Source organism: Erinaceus europaeus, chromosome 13 (assembly GCF_950295315.1).
Source record: "Erinaceus europaeus chromosome 13, mEriEur2.1, whole genome shotgun sequence".
Classification (NCBI taxonomy): domain Eukaryota; kingdom Metazoa; phylum Chordata; class Mammalia; order Eulipotyphla; family Erinaceidae; genus Erinaceus; species Erinaceus europaeus.
Genome location: NC_080174.1, coordinates 7,229,365 through 7,243,677, shown reverse-complemented (window position 1 = coordinate 7,243,677; position 14,313 = coordinate 7,229,365). Strand labels below are relative to the sequence as shown.

The window sequence follows — 14,313 nt, the reverse complement described above, 5'->3', positions numbered from 1 at the left end:
GGATATCTAAGTTTAAGTAGACACTATGTCATTAGGAATTTTATGGTGTCTTTTTAGGTCTTTCTACTTGCTTGCTGCATATGCTGACTCACTGCAGACTATTGTGTATTTTTGCTTTCAGGTATATATTTTGCCCTAATTTATGGATACATGTGAACACATGCCCTATATCATGGGACCTGGTCTATCTCTAGGTTTTGGGACTTTGTTAGGATGTGAACCACATGAAATAGAATTGGTGAATCCTATGAAAGGAAAGGTCTCACCCAAGTAATGAGGCTGAAGGGTTGACATTCCACTCCTAATGTCTCTGGATACAATCTGAAGTGAAACATGCTGAGGTGGTACCCATTGCATTTATTAGGCTGGGATCAGCAGATGCAGTATCATTTGGTATGAATTGAGAGAAGCATGCAGGAAAGTGAGCCCCACCCTAGAGGTTCCAGGACTGGGGGATATATAGGCTCTATAGAGGAAGTGGGAGATTCCTGCTGTCTTAGGGTTTAAGAAGGCAATATATAGTTATTGCTGTAATCAAATTATTTGGCCATTGGGTTAACTTTGAAAATCCCATTGTTATGATTTGCTGTATAATACGCAACATCACCATAATATGTCCTTTGACATTATTTGTATATAACTATGTCTTATAGAGTAATGCCACCAGTTGCTTCTATTCTCCTTGTTCTAAGCTTTTAAGAGAGTCAACATTTGAAAGACACAGTCTGTGGTCTGTGCATTAGAAAACTTGAGACATTCAATCAATTTTTCCCCTCACATATTAAGTAGTGATTTATATGACTACAAGTTAATAAGAGAGTACATAAACACTATTCGCACCACCAAAAGACTATGTTCCATCCCATCCTCCCCCTTCCCACCCTCCACCCCAGTAAAGCCAAACATCTGCCTTCACCCTTAACCCAGAGATTTTTACTTTGGTGCCCTACTCCAAATTGAGTCAAATTCTGCTTTGAGTTTCCCTTTCTGTTCTTCTTTCTCAACTTCTATTTATGAGTGGTATCATCCCATACTCGTTTTTGTCTTCCTGACTTTTCTCACTTAACATAATTCCTTCTAGCTCCATCCAAGATGGGTCAGAGAAGGTGAGTTCATTGTGCTTCATAGCTGCATAGTATTTCATTGTTTATATAGACCACAGCTTTCAACTCATCTGTTGTTGGTCACCTGGATTGCTTCCAGGTTTTTGCTATTATTTAGCTTCTCTTCCTTTCTAAGTCACACCTACTACTTCTGAGCGGCCTTCCTTTATTTTCCCCCCTCTTCTCTCTCTGGGTCCTGATAAATGGAGTTCAGAGCTCACTGGTTATCTTCCCCTAAAATTTCTTCTCCTCTGGGACTATGGAACAAAATTCTTTATGGTATGCAGAAGGTGGTAGATCTGGCTTCTGGAAGCTTCTCCTTTATACATCCATGAGGGCTTGGTGTCTAATGCTTAGTCATTGCAAGTTTTCCTACCCCAAAAATAGAGAACCTGCAGCATTTTATCCAGTAAGCTACAAGGATCTTTCTGGGATTTTTGTCAAGTAACAACTCACCACAGTTGGACAGTAGCTCAGCTCACAGAACCCAAGACTTGCATGCTTAAGGCTCCCATTTTCATCCTGACTCCACATGCATCTGACTTTCCCCCATTAACTTTGAGGACCTTTGTTACTGTAGGTAATATAGTCAGAAAGAGAGAGGGAAGAGAGAGAGAGAGATAGAGAAAGAGAGAGATTGGTGTGGAGGGTCAATAACCAAAGGTAGAAACAAAGTATAGGGGGAAAAATGATTTAGGAAGTGAATAAACTTCCAGCAAAGTCATTCAGGAAATGTATTCCTAAATTAAAGGGCATGAGTTTCTGTACTGAAAAGAAACCATCAGATGTCCAAATCCCTGGCTGTTATGAGCCCACACCAAGGATTCTCCACGAGAAATCTCAGAAGAAGGGGTAGAGGAGATCAGAGAAGTTAAGGACAAAATATTTGGCCTTTTCACCGCTCTCCCTCTCACCTCCACTTTGCTGTGCTCCAAAAACACTGATTGTGTGATAAGTCCTGGGTGTTTCTGAAAAACGTTAAGGATAGACCATCTCAGTGTGAACTACAGCGACTGCACCTCCTCACTGGAAAAGACCCGCTATCCTCTATTAGTGCAACTGTTCTCGTGCCCTCAGAATCTAAACCTAGAGAGGTTCTCCATGACTAATGAGCTCCTGGGCACTCTCTGCTTTTGAAGGTGTCTGCAGTCACAAGCGCAAAAGGTAAACTGAACATTGAAGGTGTTATTGTAGCTGACTTTCTGGTAATTAATGAGAATTTTTTAAATGGTCTGGCGCACCATTGAAATGATTTATATCATGGACCTTCAGAGATGCTGAATCTATCACATGGTAATGAAGCAATTTAGGTGTGTTTATTACCAATTTAAGGGAATATGGCAGGCCGGAGGTGATGAGGTTTTTATTTTTTTCCCTGCCAGTTGACTTCAGTTTGAGGATTCTGCAATTGGGATAAACAGGACACATTCTAGCACATAAACCATCGATATTTTTACCTCAGGCACTGGCCAACCTTTTGTGATTCATGATATGAGTTCATTACAAATTGCTGTAAGGATAACCACTGTGCACACACAAAGGGCTGTGGACTTATATATTTTCAGGAAGGAGACATCTTCCAGGGATGAGCACAGATTGTCTGTGCTTCCCTCTTCCAGCTCCCCTAAGAACAAAGGCATGTTTAGGAAACGGAGGTTTAGGATTCCAGTTTGAGTTGTCCACACATGCATTAGCATGTTTCAGGTAGAGGGCAAAACAGTGATATGGCTTCACTTGGAACAAAAGAGCAGAAAGCCATTCCATTCCATCTCTCTCCACCAAGATGGTAGTGAGCTTCAGTAAGAAAGTAGAGTTCCTCCTTTTACATTGCTGGTGGGAATGTAAATTGGTACAGCCTCTGTGGAGAGCAGTCTGGAAAACTCTCAGAAGGCTAGACATGGACCTTCCATATGATCCAGTAATTCCTCTCCTGGGGTTATACCCCAAGGACTCCATAACACCCAACCAAAAAGAGGTGTGTACTCCTATGTTCATAGCAGCACAATTTATAATAGCTAAAACCTGGAAGCAACCCAGGTGCCCAACAACAGATGAGTGGCTGAGAAAGCTGTGGTATATATACACAATGGAATACTATGCAGCTATCAAGAACAATGAACCCACCTTCTCTGACCCATCTTGGACAGAGCTAGAAGGAATTATGTTAAGTGAACTAAGTCAGAAAGATAAAGATGAGTATGGGATGATCCCACTCATCAACAGAAATTGACTAAGAAGATCTGAAAGGTAAACTAAAAGCAGGACCTGACCAAATTGTAAGTAGGGCACCAAAGTAAAAATCCTGTGGTGAGGGGTAGACATGCAGCCAGTGGGGGGTGGGAGTGGGTGAGAGGGATGGGTCACAGTCTTTTGGTGGTGGGAATGGTGTTTATGTACACTCCTAGCAAAATGTAGACATATAAATCAGTAGTTAATTAATATGAGAGGGGGAAAATCAGTTGTATGTCTCAAAGTTTTTCAAAACACAAACTGAATCTTTTTAATATATAGGCTGTGTATTTGATATGCGGACTCTCTTAAAAGCCTAGACCAAGTAGATTACAAGCATCCAATAGCACAGCTATATACAAGATACTGGATACTGTACAGCAAACCATAACAAAAGGACTTTTCAAAGTTAACCCAATTACCAAATAATGTGATGATAACATTAACTATCGATTGTCTTTTTGAACCCTAAGACAGCAGGAACCTCACATCTCCACTATAGAGCCCCTACTTCCCCCAGTCCTGGAACCCTTGGATAGGGCCCACTTTCCCGTATGTCTCTCCCAATCCATACCAAATAATATTGCATCCGCCGATCACAACCTAACCAACGCAACGATGGCCACCTCAACATGCTTCACCTCAGACTGTGTCCAGAGACTTCACATGTGGAATGACAACCCTTCAGCTTCATTACTCGGGTGAGACCTTTCCTTTTATAGTACACTCTAATTTCATCTCAGGTGGTTCACTTTCTAACAAAGTCCCATAACCTAGATATACACCAGTTTCTGTGAGAGAGAGCTTATGTGCACACGTATCCATAAACTACTGCAAAATATATACCTGAAAGTAGAAGTACACTAGAGTTTGCAGTGAGTACCTCCCTAACACTTCCTCTCCACTATTCCAAACTTTGGGTCCATGATTGCTCAACAATTTGTTTGGCTTCGTATGTTAACTCTCTTTTCAATCACCAGGTTCCAGATGCCACCAGGATGCTGACCAGGCTTCCCTGGATTGAAGACCCCACCAATGTGTCCTGGAGCTCAGCTTCCCCAGAGACACACCTTACTAGGGAAAGAGAGAGGCAGACTGGGGGTATGGACCGACCAGTCAACGCCCATGTTCAGCAGGGAAGCAATTACAGAAGCCAGACCTTCTACCTTCTGCAACCTTCAATGACCCTGGGTCCATGCTCCCAGAGAGATAGAGAATGGGAAAGCTATCAGGGGAGGGGGTGGGTTATGGAGATTGGGTGGTGGGAACTGTGTGGAGTTGTACCCCTCCTACCCTATGGTTTTGTTAATTAATCCTTTCTTAAATAAAAAATAAATAATAAAATAAATTTAAAAAAAAGAAAGTAGAGTTCCTGCGGAAATAGAAGTCTGCTGGAGTCTTGAGATCAAACCTCATCCAAATTCTCATTTGCTAAGGCCACTCTGGATGGTGTTTGAAAAATGGGTGGTTCTCAATAAACATGGAATTTGAATTAATTTACATAGAGCTTAAAGTATAGGCTATATTTGATAAGTAAAGTCAATATCCAAGATATCTTTTTTTGACTGGGGCTTGCAGTGGGGAGGTCTCTCTTAATTAAGACATGTATAAGGGGTACAATACCATACAATTCCCACCACCAGATTTCTGTATCCCATCCCCTCCACTGGAAAGTTCCCTATTCCTTATCCCTCTGGGAGTATAGACCAAAGATCTTTATGGGGTGCAGAAAGTGGGAAGTCTGGTTTCTATAATTGCTTCTCTGCTGGACATAGGCATTGACAGGTCAACCCACACCTCTAACCTGTTTCTCTCTTTCCCTAGTGGGGTAGGGCTCTAGGGAGGTGAGGTTCCAGGACACATTGGTAAGGTTGTCTGTCCAGGGAAGTCATGTTGGCATCACGAGAGCATCTGCAACTTGATGGCTGAAAAGCATTAAGATATAAAGCAGAACAAATTGTTTAATAATAAGGAACCTAAAGGTGAGAATACAGCAGATGAGATTTGGGGTCCTCATGTAGGAAGAAGCTAGGAAGTCTATTTTAGGTATATTCCAAGGAGCCCATGACTTTACTAATTTTTGCCTGAGCCCCACAGATAACATGTAGGTGGGCTAAAAGTATAATCTGGGAAGATGGTGTCAGAGTTGGGACTAGAACTAGAAAGCTGGATCAGGGCAGAGTAGCTCCCAAATATAAGAAAAGTAGATAAATACCGTTAACCATAAACCCCATAGATCTGACCTAGGGCCATGTCTATTCGTATTTAGAACAGGAGCCTGTGTAACCTCTGCATCCTTGTCAGTCTGAGCTCACATTCCCTGGCCATAGCTAGAAACATTCTAGGCTGCACTCATTGCAGGACCACTCTTCCTCAAGTGGCGGAGTATGTTGACCCAGCCTCCCTTCAGAGAGTAGGGCAGTCCCTACCATTGTTGTTATACATTGACGGCAAGTTCCTGTAGAGGCCCACAAGAGGGTTTATAGTGTAGTTCCTGATGGAGATGACCAGTGATGGTGGAGAGAGGGATCTGTTTGAGATAGACCAACATTCTTTGTAGTGTGCAGAAAGTGGGAGTTTTGGATTCTGCCCTTGCCTCTCCACTGGACATGGGCGTTGGCAGGTTGATCTATTCCCCCATGCTTCTGTCTTTCCCTCGTGGAGTAGGATTCTAGAGAGCTGGGGTTCCAGGATATATTGGTAAGATCCTCTTGATAACTTCTGAAGAAAGCATAATGGAAATCTTTTTGGAAAGGAGCTATATAATGACTAACAAATATGACAACTTCTTATTGGATCTTTCTATACTATTTTCATGTTTTTCTTTTTTTTTTTTTTCCCCCCGGAGCACTGTTCAACTCTGGCTTATGGTGTCATAGAGGAATAAACCTGGGACTTAGGAACCTCAATAATAAGTCTGTTTGCATAACCATTATGCTATCTCCCTTATCCTGATTTTTTTCAGATAGAGAGACACTGAGATGGAGAGAAGAAAGCAAGAAGAAATAATCCATGACACTGAGGTTTCCTCCAGTGAGGCAGGGAACCAGGCCTAGACCTAAGTTACACATAACAAAGCAAGGACACTATTGAGTCATCTCTGACATTATAAATTTTCATAATAAATAATGTTTAAATTAGAGTGGTTGAGTTTTAGTAGTTGGCAATATAACACAGTTTCAGATAAAATCCTCAAAGCACTGTTTTTATTGAAACATTAAATGTCTTACCATATAGTCTTCCCTTTGAGGTTCATTTGTTTTCTTTCACTCAAAGGTTTTTATGTTTCTTTTTTTTTTCCATCTTCTTAACCTTAGCTCTAACCTTAACTTTAACCTCTCGTGATTTTTTTTTATTCAGAACTTAAAAAATCTAAACTATCTGTATTTTAAAAAGTCAATCTTCTCTTACCATATTTACTTAAGGATAATTGGCATACACCAAACTGCTTCCATTTATATAAGTTTTTAATTCAATTTAAATTAAAACTAAATAAGAGACAGGCATTCCTAGTGCCTTCCCAATTCCTGTGTCCATTTGGAGTCCATCCCACACTCTGTCCCCACTCCTAGGCAACCACAGATCAGTTTTATATCAGTATCCACTCTTTCCAAGTCTTTAGAGATAGAATTATGCAGTACAACACAATAGACCCCTTTGTGGGCCCACATAGGACCTTGCCCTCAACTTGGAGCAACAATGGTAAGGAATGTTCCATCCTCCAAAAGTAGGCTGGACAACATACTCTATGCTCCACCTGAGGAAGATGGGTCCTGAAATTGGGGCAGCTTGGAATGTTCCTACTCATGACCACAGAATGTGAGCTCAGATCTACAGGGATGCAGAGGTCACATAGGCTCCTAAGCTGAATATGACCCCAAATGACATCAAATCAATGGGATTTACAGTCAACAATATTTATACCCTTTTCCCATATTTGGGAGCTACTATTTTTCCCTGATCCAGTTTTCTGCTCCTTTTTCCAGCCGTGACATCATCTCCCCAGACAATAACTTGGATCCACCTGCATATCAGATGTCAGGCTGAGGGGGGGAGGGGGAAGAAAAAGAAAAGCTAGTATAGTCATGAGCCCTTTGGAACATAACTAAAATATGCCTACTAGCTATCTACAGAATGGAGGACCCACACACACACTTTTCATCTGCACTATTCCAGCCTTTAGGTTCATGACTAGTCAATAATTTGTTTGGCTTTATATGTTAACTCTCTTTTCAGTCACCAAGTTCCAGATACTACCATGATGGCAAACATATTTCCATGGACAGACAACCCCACCAATGTGTCCTGGAGCCCCGCTTCCCCAGAACCCTACCCCACCAGAGAAAGAGAGAGACAGGCTGAGAGTATGGACTGACCTGCCAATGCCCATGTTCAGTGGAGAAGCAACTACAGAAGCCAGACTTTCCACCTTCTGCATCCCACAACGAATAGGAAAGCTATCAGGGGAGGGGATGGGATACAGAGTTCTGGTGATGGGAACTGTGTGGAGTTAGTCCCCTCTTATCCTATGGTTTTGTCAGGGTTTCCTTTTTATAAATAAAAATAAATAAGTAAATAAATAAATTCCCTTCCAAAGCAGAAAAAGAATCATGCAGTACACACTCTTCTCTCTGGCATCTATCATTCAATGTGAAGCCAAAAAGAGAAGATGAATATTGTATGATCTTACTCAAAGGCAGAAGTTAAAAAACAAGAGCAGAAAGGTAAACACATAAAGTAAAGCCTGGACTTAGTGTGGTGTATTGCACCAAAGTAAAGGATTCTGGAGGAAGAGAGCAAGGACATTGTTGGAGTCCTGGTGCTGACGGCGAGAAAGGACTGAAGTTGGGAGTGAGAGTGTTTTGCAGAGTCCTATCAAAGAAAGATGGAAAATTGCATCTGTGTGTCAACAATTGTACTGTAAACCATTAACTTTCCAGTAAAAATGATAGCAAAAAAAAAAACCTTTTCATAAAGCTGAAAAGAAGGACACCATGGGGGCCATGCAATGGCACACCTGGTTGACTGCACACATTACAATCAATGCACAAGGACATGGATTCTAGGTCCCAGTCCCCACCTTCAGGGGGAAACTTTGTGAGTGGTGAAGCAGGGCTTCAGGTGTCTCTGTTTCTCCCCCTCTCTATCTTCTCTTCCCCTCTCAACTTCTGGCTATCTCTATCCAAAAAATAAAGAAAGATAATAACAAAAAAATGTTAAAGGACACCATATGACAATGCCTCATTAATTTATTCTGTTTACTGATGAGTAATATTCCCCATATTGTTATCAATTTGCCATTTATTCTAGGTTTAAGCCTTTGTAATTAAAGTTTCTGTGAATATTTTTGCAGAAATAGTCTGAAACTTGTCTTCATTTCTTTGCAGGTAAACACATAAAAGTGGAATGTCTGAATCACATGGTATGTAAATGTTTTGTTTTATTTTATTTTCAAGAAATTGCCAAGCAAATCTCCAGAGCTGATGTGCCATGGTATGTCCTCAACAGAAAAGATGAGTATTGCTCTATGTCCTTGTTGACACTTGGAACTGTCAGTCTTCTTCTTAGCTCTCCTACAGGTAAAATAGTGATTTCTCAATATGGCTTTGTGTTGTCTTTTTTTTTCTTTCTTTTTATTTAGAAACTTTGAAAAAAACCATAGGATAAGAGTAACAGTGTCTTATTTTTAACATTTTTCCAATGGCTAAACATACCAAGTACATATTCATGTGTATGCTGGCCATTCATATATCTCTTGTTTAAACTATCTAATTACTTAATTAATTTGAATGAGAGAGATACAAGAAAAAGGGACAGAGAAAGAGTGTGAGAGTGAGAAAGGGACCAGGCAGATGAGCACACATGCACAATCATGCACAAGGCCTCAGGTTTAAGCACCCTGCTCTCCACCTGCGGGGGGTGGGGAGTTTCATGAGCAGTGAAGCAGGTCTGCAGGTGTCTCTCTGTCTTTCTCCCTCTCTAGCTCCCCCTCCCCTCTCAATTTCTTAGTCCAATCAAATAAAATAGAAAAAAAAAATGGCCTGCTCAGTTCTGGCTCATGATGGTGTTGACACTGAACCCGAGACCTTGAGCCTCAAGCATGAAATCTTTTTTGCATAAATTTTATGCTATCTCCCCACCCCACATACATCTCCTTTTGAAGATATACTATTCAAATGTCCTCTCTTTCCTTCTTTCTTTCTCTATTTCTCTCTTCCTTCCTTTCTTTTTTCTCTTTCTTCCTTTCTTTCTTTCTTTTTTCTTTCTTTCAAGTACCTGGGAATGAACTCAGCTTTTTCTGCATGCTCAATACAATACCACTGAACAGTCACCCTCACCTAATTCTTTATTCTTTAACTTTTTTTGAAAGACAGAGAGAGAGAGACCAACTTTTATTGTGGTACAATGTGATTCTACGGAGTGAGCTATTTTGCAGTTCCTGTTCAAATATATTTTTCTTTCTTTTTTTAGTTGTCTGTTTATTGTGGAATTGTAATTACTTTTTATATATTCTGGATGCATTGCCTTTATCAAATACCTGTACAGCAAACATTTTCTTCCATTCTCTAGCTTTTCTTTTTTTAAGTTCCTTTTGGAAAATAAAATATTTTAAGTTTTAATAAAGTTCTGTTTATCATAAATTACTGTGCTCTTGCTTACTAGTGTCCTAGCGGAGAATTTCTTGTCTGTACTAATGCTGAAAACACCTTCTCCCTATGTCTTTCCTTAGCTTTAGCTTTTCTGTGTTGTTTGGTTTTGAGTTATTTGTGTTTTAAACCTAGCATGAAAACATAATTTAGCAAGTGTAGAAATATAGTTTAGTAGTTGTTCTTCAATACTTTTTAAAGATTTTTTTTTTTCCATATAAGAGCTTCACTGATCCTGGATGATTTTTTTCAGTTAGAAAAACAGGGACAGAGGGAGAAAGGAAGACAGCACAGCATGGCATAAAAGCTTCCTCCAGTGAGATAGGGGTTGGGCTCAAACTGGGGTCATGCTCATAATAAAATGACACCCACCCAGTGAGCTATTCTATCAGAACAAAGATTTTACTTATAGACAGGTATCTGCCACTCCTGACTTATTTTTCCAGAAATTGTAAGCTTTATTCAAGGGAGAGAAAGAAATCCCTACTTCCCATTGCTGACTTTAAACCTCTGATTGCTTGTTTCTCTGTAAGTAGTCTGTCTTTCTCTGTGACACCTGTTATTTTTTTATTCTCACTATTCTAGTGTTACTAGAATACATTTAGAGTGAGTTGTTTGTTCCACTTAACAGTAAGATGCCCTTTTCATCTCAGGATTCATGTTTATCTTTCATTCTAGAAAAGCCCTAGACATCTCCTTTTCAAATATTAACCATCTTCCATTCTTCCTGGGTATGGGGATAGCTTAACCAGTAGAACACAGGACTTGTGTTCCTGAGGCAGGCTCCCAGTTCAATTCCCGGTACTGTATATACCAGAATGGTACCCTGGCAGCATCTCTCTCTCTCTCTCTCTCTCTCTCTCTCTCTCTCTCTCTCTCTCTCCCTCTCTCTCTCATGAAATAGATAAATCTTCAAAACTTATTCCTAAGAGTAACAACTTACAATTTCCCAATGTACCCACCACAAATCTCTTTAGGAATATACTTTCGGGGGGGGGGGGGAGGCAATGGTACATCAGTTGAGAGTATATATGTCACACACAAGGACCTGGGTTCACATTTATACTCCCCAACTGCAAAGAGGAAGCTTCATGAGTGACAAAGCAGTGCTGCAGGTGTCTCTATTTCCTTTCTATCTCCCCTTCCCTTCCCAATTTCTCTCTGCCCTATCAAATAAATTAAATAAATAAACTTTTAAAAAGATAAGAAAAAATTTCCTTTCTTTGTCCACCCCTCTTTCTTTTTATATTTTTGCATTTATTTTTATGAGAGAGAGACAGAGAGAGCCAGAATACTGTTCAGTTCTGGTGTACTGTGATATCAGGGATTGAACCCAGGATCAATGATACCTCAGTCATGCAATTCTGTTATTCTGTCAGGGGGCCTAACTCTCTTGGCTCTAAATGGTGCACTCAGGTGGCTTTTAAAGCTCTGGCTTCCTTCTCTCTCTCTCTCTCCTCACTATATCAGGTTCAGTATTTCATTTATAGGTATTGCTTTTCCAATATCTATATTTGTATTTTTCATTTCCAACATGTTTGACTCATTTTGATTTATTCATCTACTCTCAATGCGATTGTCTAGGCAATTCATATTGTGTAGTTGGGTTTTTTATTTTTATCTCATAAAAAAAAACCTGTAAGTGCATTTATTTTGAAGTGCCTTTCAGATTTCTCAATTATTTGTTTCCCTAGCTATGGGTTGTAACAGTTTATACTACAAAGAAGTTGTCCACTTCTCTTTGCCTTCCAGTTTCTCTGCTAAAAAGACCCAGTTTTATCATGTGACACAGTGTATTCAATCAACAGATCTGACTGATCCAGTTGTGACAGTTACTGGGCAACCGAAGCTTTGCTAGGCGTTCCAACTCCTAGCTTCCCTGGAGCCAAGTGGAACATATAACCCCAGTTCTGCTGATAGGGAAATGTGGAGATTCTGCTGGGGAGCTTCAGTGAAGGCAAGAATTGTAATGCCTGAAGCCACAGCAATCAAAATAAAAGCAGAAATCAACAAGCAATAAATGAAGCAGGAAGAGGGGGAAATGAATTTCATCAGAGAAGAAATGGGGTCTCTGGTCAAGAAGGAAACATCGTTATCTGGAGGTTGGTGACCACACATGAACAATGAGAAAGGTATGAGGCAGAGAAAGACTAAAGCAGAAATGTGTCACCATATTGGAGGCAGGCCCACTATTTGCATCCATCTCAAATCCATGCGGCAGATCTAAAAAGCATGTACAGAATCACTCAGTCACTGAGTGGCCTTTAAAAGGGGGGGAGGTAATCTTGGAATTGCTGCTTAAAGCTGTAGAAACCCAGAGACAAACCCCAGAGAACCATTGAGGGAACCAAGGAACTGTAGCATCAGGGAGATCTATCAAACTCTAAGGTGTCCCACTGTCATTAAGATACCATAGAGCAGCTACGGTAGGGGCTACCCCAGTCTCTGAAGGGAGGCTAGAGTACCCTGCCTTGCCACTCAAGGAAGACTGGTCCTGAAATGAGTGCAGCCTGCACTGTTACCATCTGTGACCAAGAGCTACGAGCTCAGACCAACAGAGGCTAGGAGGCTACACAGGCTCTGGTATATATATGCCCACCCTGGGTTGGGTGGATAGCAGTAAATAGATAATTCTATCTACGGAATATTTTCAAGAACAGAAGCTACTCTCTGCCCTAATCCAACTTTCCAGCCCTTTTCCCTACTCTGACACCATTTTCTTAGACATTGTTCTTATTCAACGTCATGCTAGCTATCAAACTCAGGCAAGGATTCCCATATATGTGGGCTCCTGGAAACATGCCTAGGGTAGACTTCCTAGCTTTCTTCCACCCTAGGATTCCTGCTCTCATCTGCTCTGTTCCTACTTTTTGCTTCCTGTTTATTAACCATTTTGTCTCACTTTATGTGCTGCCACCTTCCAGACACCAAGTTGCAGATGCTACCATGATTCCATCCTGACTTCTCTGAGCACATGACTGTGGGGAAAAGCCACTCTCTGGGAAATCCAGACTATCATCTTCATGAGGGTCTGAGAGGGTTGACCCCGAGCCCCCTCCTCACAGGAGGGGCGGTAAGCAGGTCCCCACTTGACTCAATGACCTTATGATGGATGGAGTTTCCCAGGCCAGGAACCTTCCTGCACATGCTTCCTCATTCCCTTTGAACAAAGGCCATAAGTTAACATATATAGCCAACTGAAACCCACTACAAATATCCTGGCTTTGCTTAACTTCCCCTCCCCCCCCCCCCGGCTTGTGATTCACCTTTAGAGAGAAGCTTGCCTATGCATGGTGAGCTCATGACCAGACCTTGTATGGTAACTTCCCAGTAATGAACAAAAACCTGATAGATCAAGACTTAACCCCATATTGTGTATGTGCCTTAATGATTACCTTAGCCCTTTCCTCACCCTTGGGTATATCTACCTGCTGTACCCCCAAGAAATGAGCTATCTCTATGAAGCTTCTCCCAGAGGAGGTCATGTGATTCCTCTCTATGTTCTCTCCCTCGTCAGCAGGGTTCCCAGGACCTCCAGGATGGCCCACCTCCCCCCCTTCCAAGGTCACTGGCCAATGCACAGAGGAGAAACACAGTGTTTTAGGAGAATCTAGAGCCATAATAATACACAAGGCTGTAGCTTGTTTCTTGGTATTTAACGCATTATGACCATCTCCCACATTACCAGAGACACACATACAAATATATAAGTCTACAGTGCACGCTGGCTATGTAAAATGTATAAACAACCTTCCAGCTTTGTCCACCTATTATGCAGACCACAGAGATCAATCATAGTTTCCCTAACCCCCTATTATGGATATTTTTGTTGTTTTTCATTAGCACCAATTGTACATAATGTTGCATTATAAATATTTCAATATTTCCTCAGGATAAAATCCCAGAAATAGGATTCCAGAGACAAAAGATATGAACATTTTTTAAATATATGCACATGTTGCCTAAGCACTCTCTTAACAAATGTTCATTCTCTTAAATGCTGGGTAGAATCCTGTCTCCAACTTGCCAGTTTGATAGATGAAAAAATCTCAGTGTTCTTTCAATTTACATTTCTTTGATACTCATAAGTTTGCACACTTTTCATATGTTAATGAGCCATTTGTCTTTGCTTCCCCTGCTTTTCAATAAGATTGTATTTACTTACAACTTTGCAAAAACAGTGATTTCACAAATCAAATCAAAATACCTGATTATCCACAATAAGGGTAAAGACGAGGCTGAAAAGAGTCCACGTTGGTATCTGCATATAGTGGATCTCTCTCTTCCACAGGTGAAAGTATCGTGGCCATCATTGTAGGTCAGGTGCAAATTAC

At 40.9% G+C, this 14,313-nt stretch overlaps 1 long non-coding RNA gene across 1 annotated transcript in view; it reads right to left on the bottom strand.

Annotated features, from left to right (window-relative positions):
- Nucleotides 1-4,623: 4,623 nt before the first annotated feature.
- The window catches only part of LOC132542472 (uncharacterized), a 30,681-nt gene continuing 20,991 nt past the window's right edge, over nt 4,624-14,313 (bottom strand). The window contains exon 3 of the long non-coding RNA XR_009553481.1: nt 4,624-5,257. This is a non-coding gene — a long non-coding RNA (uncharacterized LOC132542472). The remainder of the gene's footprint in view (nt 5,258-14,313) is intronic.